The following is a 22,248-nucleotide window of genomic DNA, read 5'->3' on the forward strand; positions in this document are numbered from 1 at the left end:
TCCAGGAGCCTTGGGCCATCGCCTCCATCTTGGGCGGCTCACAGGCCCCGGCTTCCCACCGCGTCTTCAAGCAATTTGCATGTGAGGTGAATATAGCGCTCCCCAAGCCTGAAGCGATTCGCCCTCTCAAGTGGTCCAAGTGCGCCATCACCTTCGACTCCTCGGACCGGCTCAAGTGCGCGGCTACCGCATGCGCACTCCCCATGCTCTTCTCCCTAGTCATCAGCAACGTGACCGTCACCAAGACCCTCATTGATGGTGGAGCAGGGCTCAATGCTCTCTCTGTTCAGACGTTCGACAGGCTCCAGGTGCCAGACTACCAGCTTCACCCCAGCAAGCCATTCCCAGGAGTGACAGACAGATTGGCACACCCGATCGGGCACATTCGCGTCCCTGTCACCTTCGGCAAGCGCAACAACTACAACACCAAGCTCATCGACTTCGACGTCGCCGACATCCGCTTGCCCTACAATGCCATCCTAGGGTACCCAACACTAGCCAAGTTCATGGCGGCCACGCACCATGGCTACAACATCATTAAGATGCCAGGAAGTGGCAGCGTAATCACGGTCGCCTGTTAGGAGAAGTGAGGGAGTCCTGGATTAGGGGGTGTCCGGATGGCCGCACTATGACCTTTGGCCAGACTCCCGGACTATGAAGATACAAGATTGAAGACTTCGTCCCGTGTCCGGATAGGACTTTCCTTGGCGTGGAAGGCAAGCTTGGCGGTACGATATGTAGATCTCCTCCCATTGTAACCGACTCTGTGTAACCCTAGCCCTCTCTGGTGTCTATATAAACTGGAGAGGTTTAGTCCGTAGGACGAACAACAATCATACCATAGGCTAGCTTCTAGGGTTTAGCCTCTCTGATCTCATGGTAGATGAACTCTTGTACTACCCATATCATCAATATTAATCAAGCAGGAGTAGGGTTTTACCTCCATCGAGAGGGCCCGAACCTGGGTAAAAAACATCATGTCCCTTGTCTCCTGTTACCATCCGCCTAGACGCACAGTTCAGGACCCCCTACCCGAGATCCGCCAGTTTTGACACCGACAGTGGTGCTTTCATTGAGAGTTCCTCTGTGTCGTCACCATCAGGAAGGATGCCACACCCCATCTTTAAAGACGGTGCTGTTGCTAAAGGAGCTTTGGCTATCGGCCAAACTCTCCAGCTAGGCAGTTTTCTAATGACCGCCTATTCAGCCACCGCGCCGAGGATGAATTCTCAGGTCATCGAAAGAGATCTCCACGTCAACTCGGAACTCGTCGAGCAGTTAGATCCAATGGATCTCTCTTCCTTAAACAAGCTCTTGGATTGCATCGCCCCCCTGGGAGTTGCTACAGACTACGATCAGATTGGGCTTAAACCCGATCCGAGAGAGATTGACTCTCCCCAGGTCACCCACCACGTCGAAGTGGTGGAGGAACAATGCGGCGAATCTTCACCCATCCTAAGGACCAGATATGTCCGGATTCCTGATCCCTCCAAGCCGGATACCCGCGGAGGGGAGGACGTCACTCAAGCCCTGAACCTAAAGTCAGGCAGCGGGCCTGATCCATTAGACAACATCCAAGGACTCAAGCTTCCGAGTTCGGAAATTTCTTGGCCCCTGAATCTCAGATTGGGCGAGGTTCCGAGTTTAACTCACCCGCCCACCCAAATATAAGGGATTTATCCCAAATTCGGCAAGAGCCCAGAGAAACAGTACACCATTACTGGGCCAGATTCCTCCTAGTTATGAACAGGATAGAGGACTGCCATGAGGAGGATGCAATTTCATTCTTCTGCAATAACTGCACGGACATCGTGATCCTCAATGCCGTAAGTCACCATGAAATTACACGCTTCCCCGACTTGGCATCCATGGTACAAAAATACTGTGCGACAGAAAGTGTTCGGAAAACTGAAACAAAATTCTGGGACAATCCGGCCCTGAATACAATCCCAGTCCGAAATAAAAGGGCGCATTATATCCAGGCAACTGGGCCAAACAACAAAAAACAAAAAACCCTATATAGGGTATGGAACTGTACTGGAGGGATGGCTCAATTGACCCTGTAATATTCGTAGTACAAAGGGCGTCACACCAACTCATGGCCTTAGAGCATGTTGGATACTCCGGCAGGTGGCCAAAAGTGGCGAGGAGCTTCTAACTCCAGAATCCGTAGAGCACCACCCCAGGAATACCAGTACGATATCAACAGTCTTTGAGACTTTCGCATCAAACAATGTGCGGAAACAAACGCTCCGCAGCCTTACCGAAGTCTACCAGGTAGCAACAATAAACCCATGGAGTGACACGGCTATTACCTTTAATGCCAGTGACGAACCTCAATTCCGGACAGCCCGAGCACCAGCCGCACTGGTCCTCAGTCCGATAGTGGACGACTTTCGGATTACCAAGGTACTCATGGACAGTGGCAGCGGATTGAACCTCATTTATGAGGAAACCCTTCGAAAAATGGAAATAGACTGGAGCCGCATTGAGCGAAGAAACACGACCTTTAGAGGAATAATCCCCAGTCGGGAAGCGTGCTATACAGGAAAAATCACACTAGATGTGGTGTTCGGCATGTCGGATAATTACAGATCCGAGGAGGTCACATTTCAAGTGGCCCCGTTCAGCAGCGGATACCACGCTCTGTTAGGGCGAGAGGCATTCACAATTTTTCAAGCTATACCCCATTACGGGTACATGAAGCTCAAAATGCCCGGACCCAACGGAATTATCACTCTTACTAGTGATCCGGACATAGCGCTCCGCGCCGAAAACAAAACAGCTGCGCTGGCCCTCGAGGCATTATCCGAAGCCCTAGCGGCCGAGGAACTAACTGCGCTATGCTCCACGGTGGACAGGGACAACGTGATACTCGACAAAAGATCCGAGTCCACCTCCTTTAAACCGACAGACGAAATAGTCAAGTTCCAATTCCATCCAACGGACCCTACCAAAACAGCCTCTATCAGGGCACAATTAAACCCTGATGTAGACGCTGCACTACGAGAATTCCTACACGAAAATTGGGACATTTTTGCCTGGCACCCTTCAGACATGCCAGGAATCCCACGCAGGCTGGCCGAGCACAGCCTGAACATCCTAAAAGGATTCAAGCCTGTTAAGTAGGCTCTTCGGCGTTTCTCTGAACCTAAGAGACAAGCCATGGGAGAGGAGCTTGCCAAACTACTGGGGGCCGGATTCATCAGAGATATAAAACATCCGGACTGTCTAGCAAACCTGGTGATGGTACCCAAGAAGGACAACTCCTGGCGCCTATGCGTCGATTTCAAAGACCTCAACAAGGCTTGCCCAAAGGATCCCTTCCCCCTCCCCCGCATTGATCAAATCATCGACGCCACCACAGGACACGATTCATTGTGTTTCCTCGACGCATACTCTGGCTACCACCAAATTAAGATGGCAGAGTCAGACCAAGCCGCAATGGCATTTATCACCCCATACGGCCCAGTCTGCTTCAACACAATGCCCTTCGGGCTCAAAAATGCCAGCACAACATATCAGCGCATGATTCAGACATATCTGGCAAACCAGATCGGCAAAACAGTTGAAGCATACGTGGATGACGTGGTCGTCAAAACCAAGCATGTCGAAACTCTAATAGACGACTTGAGACTCACGTTCGATAACCTCCAAACATACGACATTAAGCTTAACCTGGAAAAATGCGTTTTCGGCGTACCAGCCGGAAAGCTCTTGGGCTTCATCGTATCCGATAGAGGAATTGAAGCAAACCCAACCAAGATCCGAGCTCTGTCACAATTGGATATTCCAAAGGACCTCAAACAAATACAACAATTGACTGGATGCATAGCGGCTCTAAGCCGCTTCATCTCCCGCTTGGGGGAAAAGGCATTACCCCTTTACCGCCTCCTCTGGCGCACCGAACACTTCGAGTGGATGGATGCCGCCATGGCCGGACTCAAAGAAATAAAAGCCATATTGGCAACAAACCTGGTCCTGGCCGCGCCTAACATTGGCGAACCAATGTTGTTATACATGGCGGCAACTCATCAAGTTGTAAGCGCAGTGCTCATCGTCAAACAAGAAACGGACGGACACAAATTCCCTGTCCAGAAACCAGTCTACTACTGTCCACTGTCCTCACTCCATGCAAGTCCCGGTACCCGCATTACCAAAAGATAGCGTGCGCAGTGTTCATGGCGTCCCGGAAGCTACGACACTACTTTCAAGAGTGTTTAATAACAGTAGCCTCTGAAGTACCTCTTAATGATATTATAAACAACCGCAACGCGACGGGCCAGATCGCCAAATGGGCCATTGAGCTCCTCCCGTTCGACATAACCTATAAGCCACGACGAGCTATCAAGTCGCAAGTTTTGGCCGACTTTGTCGCAGAATGGACTGAAGCCGAACTCCCTAAAGAGTACGGCACATATTCCAACTGGATCATGCACTTCGACGGCTCCAAAATGCTAGCGGGTCTGGGGGCTGGCGTTGTTCTGACGTCCCCAACAGGAGATACAGTTCAATATGTACTCCAGATAATGTATATGGACTCCAACAATGCAGCCGTATACGAGGCCCTTCTACATGGTCTTTCGGATGGCAGTCTCCATGGGCATTCAACGCCTAGAGGTGCGTGGGGATTCGAACCTCGCGATATCCCAAATAAATGGAGACTTTGATGCCAAAGATCCAAAAATGGCAGATTATTGCAATGCCGTCCTAAATATGTCAGCTCAGTTTGAAGGGCTCGAATTTCACCATATAGACCGGGAAAACAATCAGGCAGGAGACGTCTTGGCACACATCAGCGCAAAGCGCGATGCAGTCCCCCCCAAAATTTTCCTGGAAAGGCTATTCAAGCCATCCGTACTATGGGAAGGGGAATCCAGAAATAACAATCCGGACCTAGCCGCACCACCTGACATCGAACATTCTGACGCAACGGAAGACTCTGCCAACGAGGTAACACCCTCAACCCACGTAATAATGGCAGTAATTTCCCCATGGACAGAACCATTCTTAGCCTACTTAACTAGGCAGGAACTTCCCGAGGACCCAAATGAGGCACGCTGCATAGTGCGGCGATCTAAAGCCTATAAAGTCCACGAAGGAGAGCTTTATAAGAAAAGCACCACCGGAGTCCTTGAAAGGTGTATCTCCGAAGAGGAAGGGCGGAATCTTCTGGCTGAAATTCATGCCGGACTCGGCGGGCACCACGCGGCAGCCCGGGCCCTTGTAAGCAAGGCATTCCGTACTGGATTTTATTGGCCGACGGCCCGGGCAGATGCTCAGGACTTAGTCCAGCGATGCATCGGGTGCCAATTATTTGCTAACCAAAGCCACATGCCACCTACCGCCCTCCAAACTATACCCATTACCTGGCCTTTTGCGGTCTGGGGTCTTGACATGGTTGGACCCCTTAAAGGACGAACCCACAAGCAAAAATACCTACTGGTCATGGTGGACAAATTCACCAAATGGATAGAGGCCAAGCCTGTTAAGACGGCCGAATACGGACCGGTGATAGACTTCATATCAGGGGTCGTACACCATTACAGTGTCCCCCACAGCATCATCACTGACAACGGCACAAACTTTACGGCCAACGAGGTTAAACTCTGGTGCAAAAACATGGGCATCAAGCTCGACTACGCTTCAGTCTATCACCCACAAACTAACGGTCAAGTCGAGCAAGCCAATGGTCTAATCATGAGGGGTATCAAACCTAGATTAGTGCGATCCCTCAAGGAATCTAACACGCACTGGGCAGAGGAGCTCGACTCCGTACTCTGGGGGATGCGGACCATGCCGAATCGCACTACCGGATTCACACCATTCTTTATGGTATACGACACAGAGGCAGTTTTTCCCTGCGACATAATTCATGACTCACCTCACGTGCGCATGTATGAAGAAAGAGAAGCCGAGCTCGATCGGGAGGACAGTTTGGACGCACTTGAGGAGAAGCGCGATGTGGCAAAAGCCCATTCCGCATTCTATCAACATCAGGCTCGAAGATATCAAAGCAGAGAAGTACGGGCCAAAACTTACAATGTTGGTGAACTAGTTCTACGCCTACCGGATAAGAAAAAGGACAAACTCAAGCCCAAATGGGAAGGTCCCTTCGTAATCGACCAAGTCCTGACTGGTGGAGCGTACCGTCTGCGAAATGCATCGGATAACCGACTCAAGCCGAACCCATGGAACGCAGCACGCCTACGAAGATTCTATGCCTAGCGCCAGACTCTGTGTTCGTCTCCTTCCTCTGTCTATTTTTTACACATTAGCTACCTTATATTTCTCTCCTTCTCCCTCCTTTTTTCTTACAAGCCTTTGCGGGCTCGCTTGCGCATTGCTCGCACATAATTGAGGCGCTACCCGCGCTCATTATACCTGGGGGCTTCTTTATCAGAAGCTTGTATACACGGGCCTCATGCCCAACACATGTGTCACTCTTCCGCATGTACATTTTATTCACCATTATATGCATCGATATGACTTAAGTTTTGGCCAAGCTGGGTTGCCTGGATCCTGTGCTTACCCATACGTTCCCGATAGTTTGGCTAGGAGGTAAAGGGAGCACCTCTGCGATTTTTACTGCCGGGTCAGCCGGATGTGTACCTCAGACTGGGTGAAGCCGAATGCTAGCGTTCTTAAGGGAATATTCGGTCGGTGAACTAAAAGATGATTTTTCACTTGTTTATTTATCCACCCCCCAGATGCTTTTCTGCTTTTTTCGCAGTCCGGACATGCACTTTAGGGCATGCCTCCCAGGGAAAGGAACCCCTAGCGGAACTATTCTCCCTGGAAGATGTTTCTTACTAACCATGTAATATAACATAACTAGTTGGGCACTTGTCTGCTAAAGCACTAATGACCCCTACGCCTGGTCTCCACACATGCCCCGGTTCTTACATAACCAAGAGGGTATTCGGACACAGTCCGGACTATCGGGTCCAGAGGTTGAAGCGAAAAGGTCCGCAATGACAAATGATCTACAATCCGGCTAGAAGGCATTTTACATGTCATTTTAAATTACATAGTCAATTTGACTAGGTATATTCTTCTTCAATACCATCCAACAGGCTGTCCAATTTACAGTCCTGTTGGGAATACTTGGCGTCCAGCTCCACCTAGCCGTATACTAAACTGACAGGGATCTCCTTCCCATCGGGCCCCACAGGTCCGACCTCGGCCATGTGGTTTGGGTCAGCCTTCGTGTACCTCGTCTTCACCATGGCCCAGGCCTCCCTAGCGCCTTGACGACAGGCCGATATCTTCCATAATCGGAAGCGCTACCGCGCTCCCTTTAGCTTCTCTGCAAGCTCTCCAAGGCCTTCGGGCATGGAGAGGGATGGCCACAAAGCCTGGACGACGCCTTGCATCGCCTGCCGAACTCGTGCGTGCAGTTGCGATAGCTCGGGAAGAAGGTCACCCGTAGAACCAGGCATTTCCTCCGCAGGCCGACCTATCAGCATACCTACAGACATAACTCTGTCAATCGACTTCCTCGCCGAACTCTTTTTCGAAGATTCGTTCAAGCACTTACTAAAAATGCCGCGTCGAAGTCGCCGATTCTCCTTTACGGAATCCGACAGCCGAGCATGAACATCCTTTAGTTCCTCGCCCAGCTAGGTATTGGCATCTTGAAGCTTGTTCTTCTCTTGCCTCACCCTCGTAAGCATGCTCTTGCCGGGATTTAACTGGCGCAAGAGTTGTTGCTTGTCCGGATCCACTCCGGCGCCATCTGTACTGTTATTGTCAGAATTGCACACATGCCGCACTTCACAACATACTCATTTTTCTAAGCATATATTACCTGACGGGGTCTCCTTGGCATTCCCCGTGGTGGCTAGTGCGGCCTCAAGTTGGGCCTTACACTCTTCCAACTCCTGGGACAGTTGCGTATTCTTTTTTGTAAGATCCTGCATAACAAATGATCCTTAAATCAGTTATTTTAACTATTTCAAGTCTCGGGGGCTACTGACATATATAACCATTAGATTTACTCACCCGTATGTCTTTTACATACTGCTCTGTGGCTCTGGCTAGACCATTTTGAGCGGCACGGAGGTACACATCTCCCGTATTAAAGGCGTCCAACGCCTCTTGGCAAAAACATGTGTCACGAAAAACAGTCCGGCGACGCCTGTGGTTCATTGCACTCTTCACCTCTGAATTGGTGGCAGATAGCCCATCCATGTCCTCTGTCGGAGGAGCGTCCGGTGCGCACCCCGTGTTCGCCTCCGCTTCCGGACCCAGCCTGGAAGCCTGGCCGGTGGATATAGTCCGGCGGGCGCTCTTCTTCCTGAAGAGAGCATGAGCGTTAGTATGCCTTGAAGGCATAAACCCTGGGCATTAAAATCGCACGCCGTACCGTTGCGCCGGCGTCTCGATCCGGTTCGCACTTCTTTTTAGCCCGCTGGGCCTCGATGGCCCTTGTTGGCTAACCACCGCGGGCTCGGCCCTCCGCCTCAAGGACTTCCCCTGCAAAAAATGCCATTGGTATAAGACGATCAAAAATAAGCACGAATGGATCCTCTCGAAAGTGTTGGGACTTCGGTCTCGGTTACCTTTGAGGCTGGAAGTTGTCCGGGATAATCGGCCGTAATGGCCACTAAGGTGTTATCCTTACTCAATTGATGAAACACCCCATCAATCAACTCCACACATAAGTCCGGTTCCTCTTGGAAGTCCGGGTCGAGGGACCGTCCCGGGTCCTCGGGTTGTGGGGGAGGGCTGTTTATCTCCTTTACGGTCTGGCGTAGCCCTGCGTTAAAATTGCTAGACTAAGTACTTAACTATGGGAATATGAAAATGGATGGGCGAGTGAAAGTATTCACTTACCCAACTTGGAGGATTGTACATAGAGAATCCGCCCCGTGGGTTGACACGGAGGAATTCCTCCTCTTCTCCCTTGTACAAGGCAGATAAGATCTTCGTGAGAGTGGCAGCCGAATCCGGCCCCTTGCGACCGCACCGGGTGGCGTCGTCCTCCCCATTGAAATCCCACATGGGGTGGCCTCTGTACTGAAGAGGCTGCACCCCCCGCGTAATGCGTATAGCCATGACCTCGATCATGGTCAGTCCGGAATGAGCTAACAACCTTATCCGGCTCATCAGGTAAAGGACATCCCTGTCAGTTTCCCTCTGAGGGCTCTGTGGGCGCCAGCTCAGGCGTTTCTTCAAGGGAACATTATTGAACTCAGGGAGGCCGATTCATACAGGGTCCGGCAGGGGGACGTCTTCTATATAAAACCATTCTCAAGGCCAGTCCTTAGATGCCTTTTTTGGAGTTCCGGATAGATATCCGGTCCCGGCGATGCGCCATAGTTCGACTCCACCCACTTGATAAATCAACCCCTCCTGAGAGCGGGGCACGAGGCAGAACAACTTCTTCCACAGCGCGAAATGGGCCTCGATGCCCAAAAACAGCTTGCAAAGGGCCACGAAGCCCGCAATATGCAGTATGGAGGCAGGCGTGAGATTGTGTAGCTGGAGGCCATAGAACTCCAGGAGCCCCGGAGAAACGGATGAATTGGAAATCCAAGCCCTCTTATTAAGTAAGGGACAAGGCATACCCGCTCTCCTTTGGAGGGATTGGGGACGCTCTCCGCCTGCCCTCCGCCATTATAGGTGGCAAGTCCGGCTCGAACTGGGACCATGTATGCTGGGGGGAGGTGCCCATTGGTTTGGAGCGCTACTAGCTCGCTGTGCGGGACGGAACACCTCTCCCAATCTCCGGGCCGAGGGCTGGAGGGGCGAGAGGAGGAGCTGCGTTGATCGGCCATGGTAGAATGGATCTCTGTCGAATGAGCTCCAATGAATGCTCGCGGAGGGAAGATGGTGTGAATCGGATCTAAATCCCCGTCTCTTTTATAGGCGGCCCGTTTGCGCAGCTGAAGGGGTAAATGAAAAAAGAACCCCCGTCTTTTCGCATTCTTTTGACATGTGGAAGATGGCCATTATTGGGCGCGGGAGCCAAGGAGCGCAATATCCATCAGAAGTCGGACTCTATTCGACAGGTATATGGGATTTGGAAAAGAACCCGCCTTGCAATGCCGAAGGCAAATCTACGCGCCGGATTCATCGTCATTGAAGCCTGGTTTGGGGGCTACTGAGGGAGTCCTAGATTAAGGTGTGTCCGGATGGCCGGACTATGACCTTTGGCCGGACTCCCGGACTATGAAGATACAAGATTGAAGACTTCGTCCCATGTCCGGATAGGACTTTCCTTGGTGTGGAAGGCAAGCTTGGCGATACGATATGTAGATCTCCTCCCATTGTAACCGACTCTGTGTAACCCTAGCCCTCTCCGGTGTCTATATAAACCGGAGAGGTTTAGTCCGTAGGACGAACAACAATCATACCATAGGCTAGCTTCTAGGGTTTAACCTCTCTGATCTCATGGTAGATCAACTCTTGTACTACCCATATCATCAATATTAATCAAACAGGAGTAGGGTTTTACCACCATCGAGAGGGCCCGAACCTGGGTAAAAACATCGTGTCCCTTGTCTCCTGTTACCATCCGCCTAGACGCACAGTTCGGGACCCCCTACCCGAGATCCGCCGGTTTTGACACCGACAAGAAGGATGCAGTGTGCTCCCTCAAGCGCGCCTTCCAAGCTGCAGTAGTTGAGAACCCCGAAGACGAAGACGGCACCCTCCCTCCTGAGGTCGCCCCCATGACAAAGAAGTTGCAGCTAGGACAGGGGTCTCGTGAGGGAGCATCACTCGAGGGCGTAACGCTGAGCCTCGCGTCTCCGGACATGGCGCCTTCACCCATCACATCAGAAGGCGCGCCCGGCGCTCCTCTCAGGAGGGGCTCGGGGGCTCTCCTTTGGAGGGCCTCAGATCTAGACAATGTCGCGAGGGTGGTGCTTAGGCACCATGTGGAGGCGCTCTTCAGAGCGCGCTTCCCAGAAGAGGGCAGCACGCGTAAGGCACTAGGCATTCAGGAGTTCATCAGCAAGGCAATCGAGGAGATTCATGAAGGAAGGGTTCTGCAAGGTGATCGTCGCTTGCCGCGTGGCGCAGCTCACTGCCCTAGCGAGGGTAAGGAGTTCCGCGTCTACATCGACATCCCTGGGCTCAACAGGGCCGCATATCAGCAGCTCGTGTGGCCGTCTCGTGTCGGCCGATGCGAGGGACCGCCTCACAGCCACGTCTGCGCGCCTTTTGGCCTGGCGGGCGCGGCTGAGGTGTTCTAGCGCTGCATGAGGGATGCTCGGACAGCCAGCGAGGCCAGGCATCAGGTTCTCCTGGCGGAGATGGAGGAGCACCTTCACGAGCCTCTCGGCCCCTCCGAGTCTCCCGAGGCTCGGCGCCGGAGCGGCTTCAGCGGAGCGCGTTTTTTTGGCTACTTCAACAATTCTTCAGCGACGGTACCAGGTGACATCTCTCTAGCTCGATTAGTTTGGGGGTGCCCTTCGGGCTACATTATGCCCAGGCCGTGTGGGTCCGTCCCTATGGCATGTATCCCTTACGTATTTATTAGAGCCAGTTACAATCCCTTGCAAGTTACTTTTGAATTATTGACTGCTTGACCGATGCTTCATTGCTAAGAACGTCTCGCGCCCTTACTAGCCCTCACGCGATCGCCTCATGATGAAGGACCGGCACAGCGTCTGTGCTTGGGTCCGTCCCTGTAGCATCGCTAAACCCAAGTAGATGAGCTCTGGCTCACGGGCTAGTTCCCGTGTATGTCACCTCTCGTGGCTCTTGGTGCCTTGTTCTCGCGTGAGCTAATCGCAGGTTGATGAGTGAGGGCGCGCGACCTGATGCCCCTGTGGCCACGGGAACCGCGTGCCGGTTGTTTTTCTTCAAGATCGTTGCATGAAAAGACTGCGCATGCCGTCTGTGCTTGGGTCCGTCCCTGCAGTGTCGATAAATCCAGCGGCTGAGCTCTATCTGGCAGGTTGTCCCATTCACGTCACCTCCTGGGGTCGTTGGTGTCTGGCCTTCTCATGCAATAACCTTAGGAAACTCATTCAGCGCAGGCTGCCTAACCATCTTGCAGGACCAATCCAAGCATCCCCAATAAAGACCAGGCGCAACCCGCCTTGAGGTAGGGCCTCGTGAGTCCCGTGCGGTTCCTCACGGGTGCTCATATACACCTCCTCCAGCCCTGCCGTTCAAGCCACGTGTCAGGGCGGGGCTGTGCACGCCCCGGGGGCTCTCCTCAGAGGGAGCCCCCTCCCACGCAACAGTGGAAGCACCATGCTCTGTGCTGGCCGTCGACACTGCCGAGGAGCAGCTATGCCCGTGCAAGAGCGGAAGCGCTATGCTCCGTGCTGGTGATAAACAACTGGGTGTGGCCTCACGGCCGCATTAACCTCAGGGAGCCTCCAGGCTCAGTGACTAGCCTCACCGCGCTGCTCTCCCCCAGGAAAGTAGTGCGAGAGGGCTGGGCACAGGGGCTACACTCAGGTCACGCCTGAGGTACCCCACCTCGCCAGGCCTCACGAGCCTGTTCCTCACGCACCCCTCCCAAGCAAGAGCTCGGTGAGGAAAAGGTATGATGGTCTGTTCATAGTGAAGGGGGACTCCTGAGCATCGCGACTCAGGAGCCAAACTGGTCACGTAGCCCCTCACCTCTTAGGCTCATCCTGGTGATCCAGACGACTCAACGACGGCTGAGGCATGCGCGGGGCCGGGCCCTGCCGACGCAGAACGCCAAGACCTGGCTATCACCCTTCTATTTCAAGCCGTTCGTACGTCAAGGGGGACTCCTGAGCATCGTGACTCAGGAGCCTAACTGGTCACGTAGCCCCTCACCTCTTGGGCTCGTCTTGGTGATCTGGACGACTCAACGATGGCTGCGGCATGCATGGGGCCGGGCTCTGCCGACACAGAACACCAAGGCTGTCCCCTGCATCTTTTTCTAAGTTGTTCGCCCGTCAAGGGGGACTCCTGAGCATCACGACTCAGGAACCTAACTGGTCACGTAGCCCCTCACCTCTTGGTTTCGTCCTGGTGACCTGGACGACTCAACAATGGCTGAGGCATGCACGTGGCCGGGCTCTGCCGACGCAGAACAACAAAGCAAATAGAAAAGCTGAAGGAGCATAATCTAGTTATTACAAGACATATTGTTCCAAGCAAACAGTTTTAAACGCCTCCCCGAGGCAGGTTGCATGATACAGGACAGATGGGAAAGAGCAGAATCGCCAGGCCACCTCCTCAGACTTGGGCATCACCACTGCCCGCTAGCAGAGCCTCATCGCCAGGTGCGTCTCCTATCCCACCGGCTTCAGTCAGAGGGCCAACAACCAGGAACCTGCTCAGCATGGCATCCACGAAGCTCTTCACGGCGGCAGCAGCAACATCTTGGGAGTCGGAGTCCACCGGAGCAAGGAAGGAGGAGAGGTCGAAGCTTGCGTCCTAGAGATAAAGATGGCTGAAGACACACGTCAGAGCCGAGGAAGAAAGTGAGCGCGCCTCACTTTCCACCAAGGAGGCAAACCCGTCGACAACATCTTCGAGCACCACCACGACTTTAGGAAGCAGAGCAGTAGGGCTCTCTCTCGGGGTAGTCACCACCGCCTTCTTCAAGGGATCATCTCTCGGGGTGGAAACATGCCTCAAGGGAAGTAAGAGTGCTGCGCTCCATGGCGGCCACCTTCTTGGCCTTGGCGAGGGCCGCTTCGGCTGCCTCCGCCTCCTCCTTCAGCTTTGTCAGGCGGTCGCGCTCTCCAGCCTGCTCTAAGGTCGTCTTCTTCAACTCGGCGTCTCGGTCGGCGATGGTAGCTTCCCGGGCCTTCAGCTTCTCCTCACGCTCCTGGAGCTGGCTGGCCTGGGCGGCATGTTGGTCCTGGAGAATCTTCAGATCAGCCTCCGCCACGCGGCACCGGTCTTCAACTTCTGTGGCCTCCTATCGCGCCAGGTCGTGCGCCATGGCGGCCATCCCAAGCGCCTTCTGGGCTTCGTCCGCAGAACCCCAGGCCGCGCGAATAGACGCATCAGCCTTGAGCCAACCAGAGATCAGCCCCAGGCGTCCCAGCGCTGAACGATGATCCGGGCCCTGAAGCTCACCCTGGAGGAGGTCCAGGGTTGCCCTTGCCTCTTCCAGGGTCCCGGAGGGAGCAGGAGCGCCATGACTCGACCACACGCAGGGCAAGGGAGGAGACGCCCACGCCACCAAGGCAGAAGAAACCTCAGTCTCAGGAAGGGCCGGGGGCTCCGGAGGCTGGTTGGCCTCAGCAGCCGCGGCCAGGATGGGTGTTGGAGGAGTCAGGCCTACCTAGGTCACCAGCACCTCCTCAGGACGGGTGTTCATATCCCCCGGAGACGGTGTCACCTCTGGAGCCGCGGGGGCAATGACACTCTCCTTCACCAGGGTCGCAGCAGCCTCTTCAGCGCCTGCAGCCACAGCAACCTCCAGACCCTCTTTCTGCTTCTTTGACGGCTGCTGCTTAACGACAAGCGAAGATGCTAAGTATCGCTCCAAGGATCAACAAACAAGATTAAGGGAAAAACTTACTGGTCGGCAAAGGCATAGCTCCTCTTCATGCTCAGGAGCGGGCGCTGGGGTGGAGCAGTTGGCGCAGAGGTTTTGGGAGTGGGAGAGCTTGCGGTTGGTGCCGCTCGGGACGTCGTTGGCCAAGGTGGAGCACCGCCCGGAGGAATCAGCGCAGATCTGCCCTTCTTCGTGGCCGCCTGCTTGGGCTGCTTCGAAGAGGACATCCCAGACCGCGTGGTGACTCCCGTAGGGCGCGGCACCTTCACCACCGGGGACTCGTCGTCATCATCGTCATCAAGAAGGTCGCGCAGGAGCTCCCTTCGCCCCGGGGCAGAGGATTCTTCCACAACCTCGTCCTCGGTGGCCTCGGAGGATTGGTGATACGTCACCAACGTATCTATAATTTTTGATTGTTCCATGCTATTATATTACCCCTTTTGGATGTTTATGGGCTTTATTTTACACATTTATATCATTTTTGGGACTAACCTACTACCGGAGGCCCATCCCGTATTGCTGTTTTTTGCCTATTTCAGTATTTCAAAGAAAAGGAATATCAAACAGAGTCCAAACGGAATGAAACCTTCGGGAGTGTGATTTTTGGAACGAACGTGATCCAGAGGACTTGGAGTGCAAGTCAAGAAGCAGTCGAGGCGGCCAGGAGGTAGGAGGGCGCGCCCACCCCTCCTGGGTGCGCCCCTGTCTCCTGGGCCCCTCGAGCGGCCACCGACGTACTTCTTCCTCCTATATATACCTACGTACCCCGAAAACATCCAGGGATCCATCGAAGAAATATTTCCGCCACCGTAACCTTCTGTATCTGCGAGATCCCATCTTGGAGCCGTCGCCGGCATCCTACCGAGGGGGAATCAACCACGGAGGGCTTCTACATTAACACCATAGCCCTTCCGATGAGTTGTGAGTAGTTTACCATAGACCTTTGAGTCCATAGTTATTAGCTAGATGGATTCTTCTCTCTTTTTGGATCTCAATACAATGTTCTCCCCCTCTCTTGTGGAGATCTATTCGATGTAAACTCTTTTTGCGGTGTGTTTGTCGAGATCCGATGAATTGTGGGTTTATGATCAAGTTTATCTATGAGAAATATTTGAATCTTCTATGAATTCTTTTATGTATGATTGAGTTATCTTTGCAAGTCTCTTCGAATTATCAGTTTGGTTTGGCCTACTAGATTGATCTTTCTTGCCATGGGAGAAGTGCTTAGCTTTGGGTTCAATCTTGCGGTGTCCTTACCCACTGACAGAAAGGGTTGCAAGGCACGTATTGTATTGTTTCCATCGAGGATAAAAATATGGGGTTTATATCATATTGCTTGAGTTTATCCCTCTACATCATGTCATCTTTCTTGATGCGTTACTCTGTTCTTATGAACTTAATACTCTAGATGCATGCTGGATAGCGGTCGATGTGTGGAGTAATAGTAGTAGATGTAGGTAGGAGTCGGTCTACTTGACACGGACGTGATGCCTATATACATGATCATGCCTAGATAATCTCATAATTATTCGCTTTTCTACCAATTGCTCGACAGTAATTTGTTCACCCACCGTAATACTTATGCTATCTTAAGAGAAGCCACTAGTGAAACCTATGTCCCCCGGGTCTATCTTTTATCATATAAGCTTTCAATCTAGTTTTATTTGCATCTTTACTTTTTGCATCTATATTATAAAATACCAAAAATATATTTATCTTATCATATTATCTCTATCAGATCTCACTTCCGCAAGTGGCCGTGAAGGGATTGACAACCCCTTTATCGCGTTGGTTGCGAGTTCTTTGTTTGTTTGTGTAGGTTCGTGGGACTTGTGAGGAGCCTCCTATTGGATTGATACCTTGGTTCTCAAAAACTAAGGGAAATACTTACGCTACTGTGCTGCATCACCCTTTCCTCTTCAAGGAAAACCAATGCAAGCTCAAGACGTAGCAAGAAGGATTTCTGGCACCGTTGCCGGGGAGGTCTTCACTCAAGTCAAGACATACCAAGTACCCATCACAAACTCATCTCCCTCGCATTTACATTATTTGCCATTTGCCTCTCCCCCACTTCACCCTTGCCGTTTTATTTTCCCTCTGTTTCCCAATCTCTCTCTCTTTTTCGCTCGCTTTTTATCCGTTTGCTCGCGTGTTAGATCGTTTACCTTGTCATTATGGCTAGTCCTCCTATCCTTGTTAGCACTCACGAACATGAATTTCTCAATTTTAAGCAAAGGGAGGGAGTGAATTTAAAAGATGCTTGGCATATAATTTGCAATGTTCAAAATAGATCTAGCTTTCTACTTCCGTTCTCCTTCGCAATTTTTATGTAGGCATTACCCCTGGGATTAGATGCGTTCTTGATACCGTTACCGGAGGGGATTTCTTGAGTAGTCACACGTTTGATGCTTATAATGCTATGTTAGATTTGTTTGGCCCACCACCTCTTTTGATTAATGGAACTGTTTTAACTTTGGAACATGTTATGCAACGGCTTGAAATTATTAAAAATAAAGTTGCCACTATTGAGTTGATTGAAAATCTGGATAAAAAGATTCATAATCACATTACCCAATATGGATCTAGGGTTGGAGTTACTTTGAAAAATCTTAAAGAGAAAGAACCTATAGTTAATGAAAAAATAGATCTAGATTCTGCAAGAATCGGTAAACTTGAGGATATCATTACTAACTTAGGTTTTGCGTTTTCTTCCATGAAAAACACTCCAAAACCCCCTACCAAAACTGCCAAGTTTATTTATGTTCCTAAAAATAAGGGTGAATCTTCTAGTAAGGGAGACGCGGATCTCAAATCCATAAGTGTTCATCCCAATTGTCTCTCTATCGTTAAGGAACCTTTTGCTACAAACGAATTTCTTGAAATTTTGCCTAAAGGTTTAATCATTTCTAAAAAGGGATAAACCCCTAAAGATTATAAGTGCTCTATTGAGGAATCAAGTGCCAAAGATGGCACTACTTAGATCTATCTTCGCTTTTATGCCTAGCTAGGGGCGTTAAACGATAGCGCTAGTTGGGAGGCAACCCAATTTTCTTTGTGTTTTTTGTTTTTGTTCCTGTTTAGTAATAAATTTTGCATCTACCTTCTGTTTAGATGTGTTTTTATGTTTTAATTAGTGTTTGTGCCAAGTAGAACCTATAGGATAACCTATGATGATAGTTGATTTGATTCTGCTAAAAAACAGAAACTTTGCGCTCACGAGAAAAATCAATAAATCACAGAAACGTGCTTTTGTGTTGATTCGTTTTGTTGCTGATCAATAGACAAATTGTTTAGGACGTACTATTTTGGTAGAATTTTTTGAGTTCCAGAAGTAACCGAAAGTTACAGATTGCTACATATTGTTCTATTTTTGACAGATTCTGCCTTTCGTGTGTTGTTTGCTTATTTTGATGCATCTATGGCTAGTATGTAAGGGTATGAACCATAGAGAACTTGGAATACAGTAGGTTTAACACCAATATAAATAAAGAATGAGTTCATTGCAGTTTCTTATGTGCTCATTTTTCTTTCTTGCACTAACGGAGCTTATGAGATTTCCTGTTGAGTTTTATGTTGTGAAGTTTTCAAGTTTTGGGTAAAGATTTGATGGACTATGGAATAAGGAGTGGCAAAAGCCTAAGCTTGGGGATGACCAAGGCACCCCAAGATATTCAAGAATAGCCAAAAGCCTAAGCTTGGGGATGCCCCCGGAAGGCATCCCCTCTTTCGTCTTTGTTCATTGGTAACTTTACTTGGAGCTATATTTTTATTCGCCACATGATATGTGTTTTGCTTGGAGCGTCATGTATTATGTTAGTCTTTGCTTTTTAGTTTACCACAATCATCCTTTCTGTACACACCTTTTGGGAGAAGCCCACTTGATTAGAATTTATTAGAATATGCTATGTGCTTCACTTATATCTTTTGAGCTAGATACTTTTTGCTCTAGTGCTTCACTTATATCTTTTAGAGCACGACGGTGGCTTAATTTTGTAGAAATTGCTAGTCTATCATGCTTCACTTATATTATTTTGAGAGTCTCTTAGAACATCATGGTATTTGCTATGGTTATGAATTTGGTCCTAGAATGATGAACATCCAAGTTGGGTATAATAAAAACTATCATAGAAAGTGCATTAAACACTAGGATCAATTTGATGCTTGATAATTGTTTTGAGATATAAAGGTAGTAATATTAGATTCATGCTAGTGGGTAATTATGAAATTGAGAAATACTTGTGTTGAAGTTGGCAAGTCCCATAGCATGCACGTATGGTAAAAGTTGTGTGACAAATTTGTTGCATGAGGTGCTCTTTTTATTGTCTTCCTTATGAGTGGCAGTCGTGGATGAGCGATGGTCTTTTCCTACCAATCTATCCCTCTAGGGGCATGCGTAGTAGTACATTGCTTCGAGGGCTAAGTAGACTTTTGCAATAAGTATATGAGTTCTTTATGACTAATGTGAGTCCATGGATATGCTCACACTCATCCTTCCATTTAGCTAGCCTATATTATACCGTGCAACTTTCGCCGGTAGCATGCACCCATTATTTACCTTCCTCAAAACAGCCACCATACCTACCTATTATGGCATTTCTATAGCCATTCCGAGATATATTGCCATGCAACTTTCCACCATTCCGTTTATTATGACACGCTCCATCATTGTCATATTGCTCTTTGCATGATCATGTAGTTGACATCGTATTTGTGGCAAAGCCACCTTCATAATTTTCATACATGTCTCTCTTGATTCATTGCATATCCTGGTACACCGCCGGAGGCATTCATATAGAGTCATATCTTGTTCTAGCTTTGAGTTGTAATTCTTGAGTTGTAAATCAATAAATGTGTGATGATCTTCATTATTAGAGCATTGTCCCAGTGAGGAAAGGATGATGACGACTATGATTCCCCCACAAGTCGGGATGAGACTTCGGACTTTATAAAAATAAAAGAGGGCAAAGAAGCCCATGAAAAAAAAGAGGCCAAAGAAGCCCACCAAAAAGAAAAAAAGAGAAAAGAAAAAAAAGAGAAAAGAAAAAAAAAGAAAAAGAAAAATAATAATGAGAGAACAAGAGAGAAGGGAAAATTGCTACTATCTCTTTTCCACACTTGTGCTTCCAAATAGAACCATGATCTTCATGATAGAGAGTCTCCTATGTTGTCACTTTCATATACTAGTGGAAAATTTTCATTATAGAACTTGGCTTGTATATTCCAATGATGGGATTCCTCAAAATGCCCTAGGTCTTCGTGAGCAAGCAAGTTGGATGCACACCCACTTAGTTTCTTTTGTTGAGCTTTCATACATTTATAGCTCTAGTGCATCAGTTGCATGGCAATCCCTACTCACTCACATTGATATCTATTAATGGGCATCTCCATAGCCCGTTGATGTGAGACTATCTTCTCCCTTTTGTCCTTACAACCACCACCATATACCACCAAAGTGATATGTCCATGGCTTGCGCTCATGTATTTCGTAAGAGTTGAAAAAAGCTGAAGCACGTTAAAAAGTATGAACCAATTGCTCGGCTCGTCATTGGGGTTGTACATGATGGGAGTATTTTGTGTAATGAAAATGAAGCATGGCCTAACTATATGATTTTGTAGGGATAAGCTTTCTTTGGCTATGCTATTTTGATAGGACATGATTATTTGTTAGTATGCTTTGAAGTATTATTATTTTTATGTTTTATAAGCTTTTATCTTGAATCATTTGGATCTGAACATTCATGCCAAAATAAAGAAAATTACATTGAGAATTATGCTAGGTAGCATTCCACATCAAAAATTCTGTTTTTATCATTTACCTACTCGAGGACGAGCAGGAATTAAGCTTGGGGATGCTTGATACGTCTCCAACGTATCTATAATTTTGATTGTTCCATGCTATTATATTACCCCCTTTGGATGTTTATGGGCTTTATTTTACACATTTATATCATTTTTGGGACTAACCTACTAACTGGAGGCCCAGCCCGTATTGCCGTTTTTTTTCCTATTTCAGTATTTCGAAGAAAAGGAATATCAAACGGAGTCCAAAGGGAATGAAACCTTTGGGAGCATGATTTTTGGAACGAACGTGATCTAGAGGACTTGGAGTGCAAGTCAAGAAGCAGTCGAGGCGGCCAGTAGATAGGAGGGCGCGCCCACCCCTCATGGGCGCGCCCCCTGTCTCCTGGGCCCCTCGAGCGGGCACCGATGTACTTCTTCCTCCTATATATACCTACGTACCCTGAAAACATCTAGGGAGCCACCAAAGAAATATTTCCGCCACCGTAACCTTCTGTATCCGCGAGATCCCATCTTGGAGCCGTCGCCAGCGTTCTGCCGGAGGGGGAATCGACCATGGAGGGCTTCTACATTAACACCATATCCCTTCCGATGAGTTGTGAGTAGTTTACACAGACCTTCGGGTCCATAGTTATTAGCTATATGGCTTCTTCTCTCTTTTTGGATCTCAATACAATGTTCTCCCCCTCTCTTGTGGAGATCTATTTGATGTAAACTCTTTTTACGGTGTGTTTGTCGAGATTCGATGAATTATGGGTTTATGATCAAGTTTATCTATGAGAAATATTTGAATCTTCTCTGAATTCTTTTATGTATGATTGAGTTATCTTTGCAAGTCTCTTCGAATTATCGGTTTGGTTTGGCCTACTAGATTGATCTTTCTTGCCATGGGAGAAGTGCTTAGCTTTGGGTTCAATCTTGCGGTGTCCTCACCTAGTGACAGAAAGGGTTGCAAGGCACATATTGTATTGTTGCCATCGAGGATAAAAATATGGGGTTTTATCATATTGCTTGAGTTTATCCCTCTACATCTTGTCATCTTTCTTAATGCGTTACTCTGTTCTTATGAACTTAATACTCTAGATGCATGCTGGATAGCGGTCGATGTGTGGAGTAATAGTAGTAGATGCAGGCAGGAGTCGGTCTACTTGCCACGGACGTGATGCCTATATACATGATCATGCCTAGATAATCTCATAATTATTCGCTTTTCTATCAATTGCTCGACAGTAATTTGTTCACCCACTATAATAGTTATGCTATCTTGAGAGAAGCCACTAGTGAAACCTATGGCCCCCGGGTCTATCTTTTATCATATAAGCTTTCAATCTACTTTTATTTGCATCTTTACTTTTTGCATCTATATTATAAAATACCAAAAATATATTTATCTTATCATATTATCTCTATCAGATCTCACTTTCACAAGTGGCCGTGAAGGGATTGACAACCCCTTTATCGCGTTGGTTGCGAGTTCTTTGTTTGTTTGTGTAGGTTTGTGGGACTTGTGAGGAGTCTCCTACTGGATTGATACCTTGGTTCTTAAAAACTGAGGGAAATACTTATGCTACTGTGCTACACCACCCTTTCCTCTTCAAGGAAAACCAACGCAAGCTCAAGACGTAGCAATTGGCCGTCGGAGGACAGGTGCACCGAGGTAGTAGGTGGAAGGGATGCCCCAGCTGCACGAACCCAAGCTCGTCGAAGACAGGCATGGCCGCGACAACCTCCTCGGTGTCATCACGGCAGTACAACAAAAGCCAGTGTTCCGGAGGGTCGCTCGGATCCTTCCCCGTCAGGTAGAGCAACACCTTGTTCAGCTCCTCCTCGGGAAGGGGATCTTGGCACAAACGGATTTTGTCGTCATCACCACCAAGCATCCACAAAGGGCGGGGGCGGTCTTGAAGCGGCGCAATGCCCTGCTTCAGGAACTCCCTGATGAGCATGGCCCTGGTCAACTTCACGCTCTTCAGCTCCTTCTCCATCTTCTTCACGAA

This window comes from Triticum dicoccoides, chromosome 7B (genome assembly GCF_002162155.2).
Source record: "Triticum dicoccoides isolate Atlit2015 ecotype Zavitan chromosome 7B, WEW_v2.0, whole genome shotgun sequence".
NCBI classification, from domain to species: Eukaryota; Viridiplantae; Streptophyta; class Magnoliopsida; order Poales; family Poaceae; genus Triticum; species Triticum dicoccoides.